Source organism: Lepeophtheirus salmonis, chromosome 8, assembly GCF_016086655.4.
Source record: "Lepeophtheirus salmonis chromosome 8, UVic_Lsal_1.4, whole genome shotgun sequence".
Classification (NCBI taxonomy): domain Eukaryota; kingdom Metazoa; phylum Arthropoda; class Copepoda; order Siphonostomatoida; family Caligidae; genus Lepeophtheirus; species Lepeophtheirus salmonis.
The window spans coordinates 31,255,586-31,261,585 of record NC_052138.2 but is presented as its reverse complement, the minus strand read 5'-3'; the positions used below and the strand labels follow the sequence as shown (position 1 = coordinate 31,261,585).

The 6,000-nt window shown below is 29.9% G+C and overlaps 1 pseudogene; it reads right to left on the bottom strand.

The window, feature by feature from the left end:
- Nucleotides 1-3,911: 3,911 nt before the first annotated feature.
- Nucleotides 3,912-5,136, bottom strand: LOC121122532 (uncharacterized; annotated as a pseudogene).
- Nucleotides 5,137-6,000: the final 864 nt, after the last annotated feature.

Below are 6,000 nucleotides of genomic sequence, written 5' to 3'. Positions count from 1 at the left end.
TATAAGCAATTTCTACAAGTTAAAAGTCATTTTTACTTCTGTAATTATAGGAATCCAATTAGTAGAATTGATATATTTGTACGGGAAAAACAAAGTTTAGGAATTGTTAAAGCAAAAACGGTTGATGAATGTGCTCTTTCTTCGATTTTGTTCATTATTTAATTAGTCCTCGTGGTGTTAACTTCTCCCTCTGAAGAACTCATTCTCCCCTATCTTGGGTGTAAATTGTTCCGAAATCCATAATAAAATGATATTTTAAATGTTGAAGGTTCTCCTCTTTATAACAGTAACTCATTTTCTCCCTCTCCTCATAGGCAGTTAAAACTAACAGGGGTCTTAATTACGTTGTACTATATGTCTCCTTCCTGCCTTCATCTAACTCTCTTTTTTTTCTTACAAAAATGTCAACTTTAAACATAAGATAGGTCTAGCTTTCATCAATATCCTTAACAGCCTCAGATACAGCAGATCTCTTCCTCGGTTGGTCGCAAAAAATTTTAAATCCAGGTAAAATAAATACAGCATCTGTTCAATAACGTTTATGTGTGGATGGGCCCTAAGTCGGAATTGCTACTTGAGTCAAATGATTTGATTAAGCAACGAATACTAGGAAATTATTTCTTTTAAATTCCTAGGATTTAAATAACTCTCAAATCCTATCAAGTCAGATAAAAAAGTCACTTACCCATCATTCTCAAGTTACCCTTGACAGTGGATCCCTTCATCCACTAATTATAAAACAATAGCAGTGGAAAATTACGTGGCTTTGGTATATGACGTCATTTTTATCATACTGACCCTCACTTATGAATTGGATTTGGTGGCTTTACGCAAGGCAAGGGTGTTGCTAGCTTTCGTCATTTGGGGTGTTAGCCCAAAAAAAATTATCAGGACCTTTATATGTATAATTACTTATATATATGTTTTATATATCTATGATACAAATTTTAGGAGACTAAAAAGGGTGGTTCAAACCCCTCCTCTCCCCAGGGGCTAGTGATTCCCCCTGTGCACGAGTCACATAAAATAAGTCACATCTAAGAGCAATTTGTTTATACTAAGAGCCACATTAATAAGATCATTTCTTCGACGACTTGAGTCACTAGTTGGAATGTCCGGCTCGAGTACACATGTCTGATTTGTTATAAGGTTTATAAATATGTGTATTGAACAATTTTTAGAGGATATCATTATTCTTTGCTAAAACAATATACAAAATAGAGATATAATATGCAATACCTATATTTATATGAAAGAATTAATCTTACTAGAATTTCGTAGCAACAATTGCACAAATAACATATAAAATATTTTGACATATACTGCAATAAATAAATCAGAAAATATAAAGTTGTGTTGAAATATTTAATTAATTACTAAATTTCCAAAATGTATTCTCTTTGAAGATGAATCTTGGAAAATTGGATGTATATTTGTTAAAAAAGTATTCAAAAGGAATATAAGCAATGAAATCACGGAACCTCTCCCCCCCCTCTCTTTATATCTATTCTTTGACAGTTCCCAACAAATATTGAATATGTAATAACTAGTGATGGGACGATTAGTAAAAATCATAAAATCGGGTGTTTTTCCGGAATAGGGATCAGGAAAATAATGTTTAATTATTATGATTCCGATTCTTATTTATTACTGGTATTTAACCATTTATTAAAAAAGTTATGAAAAAATAACCCCCCACCGCAAAATTAGGCATTTCTGCTTTTTACTAGAAAATTTAATATTATTATTAATTTTTTTTTTTAATAATATTTATAATTTAATTAAATTTTTCTCCAAAAATGTAAAATTTGATTTTTTTTCAAAAAATTTGTATTCAAAATTTAATTTTTAAAATTTGTTTAAAAGAAAAGATATTCTTTGGAGAACAGATGGGATTTCGGAAATTTTTTAGCAAAATTAAATTTGTGAAATTATTTTCCGAATTTTTTTTTTTTTGTGAACAGCCCAGTGGATTTTGGAATTTTTTTTCAATGAAAAGAATTCCAAAAAATTTAATTTTTTGAGAATAACCATAGGTGGTGTTCAAATTTTTTCCAAATAAAAATAAATATCAAATTGTATATTTGCAATTTTTTAAATTATTTTTCCAAAAATAATATTTGAATTTTTACTAGAATTGTATCGGGATTTTTTTACCATCCCATCACTAATAATAATTCAATAGTTGAGAATAATTTACTAACTACCAACTTATTTTGTGCATTTCTTCTGTTTTTTCCACCTAACATATTAAAGATGCTATAAAAATTATATTATTATGACAAATTAATCTTTCCCAAACACATATTTAATGCTAATACTCTTAACAAATTAAAACAGTCAGAGGAAAAACCCCTACTTATAAATTTATTGATATAATGGAGTCGCGAAAATTATATTTCATGTTACTGCGAGTATATATTGTATAATTTGTATTAATACTTAAAGGGCAATTAATGCTATTGTTAAAATTACAGAATTGATTTCTTAGACAATTTCCACTATCGGGCGTTTTGGATATTTAAATATTGTGCCACAATTTCTAATTAATCTTGAATAAAACAAAACTTAACTGCAAGGACTAGCATTGATCTTTTAAACATATATGTGTATATGTTAAATTACTAAATAAATTACATTATCTGTACATTTAAGCTCATTTGGCACATCGAGATTTCTTGTTTTTAGTTTAAAAGTCTATCAGTATTTATGCTTAATTTAATCAAGTCTAACATTTTGTTATTCCCTCAGAAAAATTACTTTGCATTAATACATATTTAATAATTAATTATATCTGAACAGGGACACAAATAGCATTTTTATAAGCGGAGACACAGGAAATAATATATATTATCACGTCGTAACCTTTAGAGTATATCGCAACCTCTCATTTACTAAAAGAAATACTTAGGGGGAATGAGCAGAAATGAATTGGTTAGTTAGTCGATTCTTTCCAACTATGGAGATATTATTCAATAATTTATTGTTGGGAATTGTTCATAGCTTAATAAAAGTGCACACAATTTGAAGGAATCAACGTTCAGAACTCTGATATGGGCGAAAATAAAGTGTAAAAATGGATGGATAAAGGGTAATGAATGTGTTTTTGAAATTGGGTAATTTATAAGGAATCGGGATTAACGAAATGTGTACCAAATACGATATTGAGAGGCATAAAAAACCAAAAACTTGCGTACATAAATTGTACATGGCCCTAACAACAAAATACATATGTATATTGTTGTTAATACGAAAAAAAAAAAAAAGATATTAATAAGTGAATTCCATGATAGGACTTATCTTAAGTGCCAACGTTATCCAAGTATCATGAATTATTTTAAGCATTTCTACATCAAATTTCTTAGCAAAGCCATGAATAAGTTAAGAAAAAAACAAAATGTACTTCTTCTTATTACAGAAATGTAATATATTCATTATTCACGCCTTGCAATATTGACGTAGTAGCTTTACCTCTGCCTTCTTAAAATAAAGGACTAAATACACAATATAATTAGCTTATAATACAAACATAAATTATTGGGATTAAAGACATTTATTATCGACTATGGTATGAGAGTGTCTCTTAAAATAATAGTAATTACTTATTTATTAACAATAATTATTAATCGGAGGGATTTTTCTAGATCCCCTTGTTTGTGCATACCTCAGTGATTTCTTCTTTGTATTTAACCTCTCTTCTAAGTTCACCAAACCTCACCTTTCTGGCTAATCTTATTACTGTATGAGTCTGCGGTGGAATTAGAAAATGAGTGTGCCCATATTCTTCTGATGAGTAAGGAGATGTGTTTGTTCCTAAGATTATGTCCAGGTAGCAAACAATTTTACCTGTTGTGAGTACTATGAGACTTTGATCCAATTGTTTTTTTCAAAATGATAATTAAACAGTGTAGTTCTATTTCAATATTTTTATTCAAATTATATAGATTAAACAAAAACATTTTTAATAATACTTGAGGTTTCTACTCCCGGACAATAAAAACTGATAAAATCTTTCATTTACATGAAAATAAACCATTTTTTTAATTTTTTTGAACTCAAGGAAGTGTTAGGAAATTTAGGAATCATGGGATACAACACTTGAAGTAGTTGTCACTACTACAAAACAAACAATAAATTAAAAAATAAAGTAACTTCTACATTAATAAAAAATCTATATTGAAGGAAATTTCTTGATTTTTTTTCTTTTTTGTCTTTTGACACGTTTATAAATTTATATATAACTATCGAAGTACATTAATCTTTTGCAAAATAATCGAACAAATGAGAGAAATTTTAGAGGTACATAATTAAGACAAATGAGGTGAGAGGAATTTTGCCATACCAAAAGCCCGGATGCGATCCTCACCGAAAACCTGTAAAAAAAACATAAACATTAGCATCAATACTGAATTGTAAGTAAATTTTGTAGGAGAGAGAGAGAGAGAGAGAGAGAGAGAGAGAGAGAGAGAATTAAGTAACATAGAAGAGAGGAATGAATGGGAGGAGCTAAGTTACTTTCTCCCCCCTTTTCAAATTCAAATGTTTTGGCGGGAGAGGGCCATAAACGAAGGCGCGTCAGAATGCATGTAATTAATTATATTACCTTGGCCATTTTTTTGTCTGGAGTAAAGTACTGCTTATTCTCAGGATCTTGAGATCATGTTTCTTAATATAGGCCCAAAGCTGTTTAATGCATTCGGCACGAGAAGCTTCCTTCTTTCCAACAATGTCTCCGAGCTCATTGGAGAGCTTCATTGATTTCGTAAGTCCGGCTCCTTTAGGCATATTGACTGATTTAAATCTATGAATGGAAAAATAAATTAGGATATTTATGACAAGTTAAACCATAATTGAAAGAAGGGGGAATTGATTTTCAGTCATTTAAAATAAAAATGACTTATCAAGTCATCCCCCACACGTACAAAGATAAGTAATAACTCTGCTAAGAAATGACGGACTCCCGTACAGAAAATCTAGGACTTACTTATATGTAGAGTCAAAAAAGTTAAGTGCAAAATTTCCAAGTTTCGAAACTATGTGAACGGATCGAGCTCTGACAGAACAATGAAAAAGAATTAAAGTGGAATATGAAATAAAGATATAAGGAATCCAATTCTTTTTTAGTAGGCGGCAGTATTAAAAATGGTGCAGCGCCCCCTGGTTCCCCGCCCGTTTTTATTATTAAATAAGAAAAAAGCAACTCTCTATGGTGATACATTTATAACTCACGCACGTAAATAAAAGCTCCTCCGCTTATATAAAAGGTAAGCCCATTAACATACATTGAAGTGGAGTGCTCTGTAGTAATAAATTTTTGTAACGAAATAGTAAAGAAGGTTATATTCCTATGATAGACAATGATCTTACTTCAAAAATTATTCGTCTAGGAGTGATTTTTGCAAAAATTAAAGGAAATAATATCATCGCTATAAGAGACTCTTTACTTATAAGTTGTCGTCCGAGATTCTGGCTTTGTTACAAGCGGACGCTCCGATTCAAAAGAAGACCAACATAGGGACGGAGCGGTACATCTGAAAAGAGAAGTTAGATGGCTGGATTGGCAGTTATATTACGCTCTATACTTACTCTTCCCAAGGCTAGCTTGGCAGTAAAAAAAAAATAAACGCAATAGAAAGAGATCGGTATTATTTTATATATGTATATACTAACTTATTATATATACATACATACTATAATGTATGTATATAATACGTACATATATATTATATATATATATATATATGTATACTCATAATATATATAATGATTATTACTTTGTACAAAATAAACTTTTCCCTTCATACAACTCATAAAATAGAATATATACTTTTCTAGAAGAAAACGCTTTTAAGAGATCTATTCATTACCAAGGTGATTGGATGCCATTTGCATCTAATGACTCGGGTTTCAAGCCCAATTATATGCAAAATAAATGAAAGGCATACCTACTCTAAATCTCATAGAGCTCCAAATAAGGGACATTCACCCCTTAGATTGCAA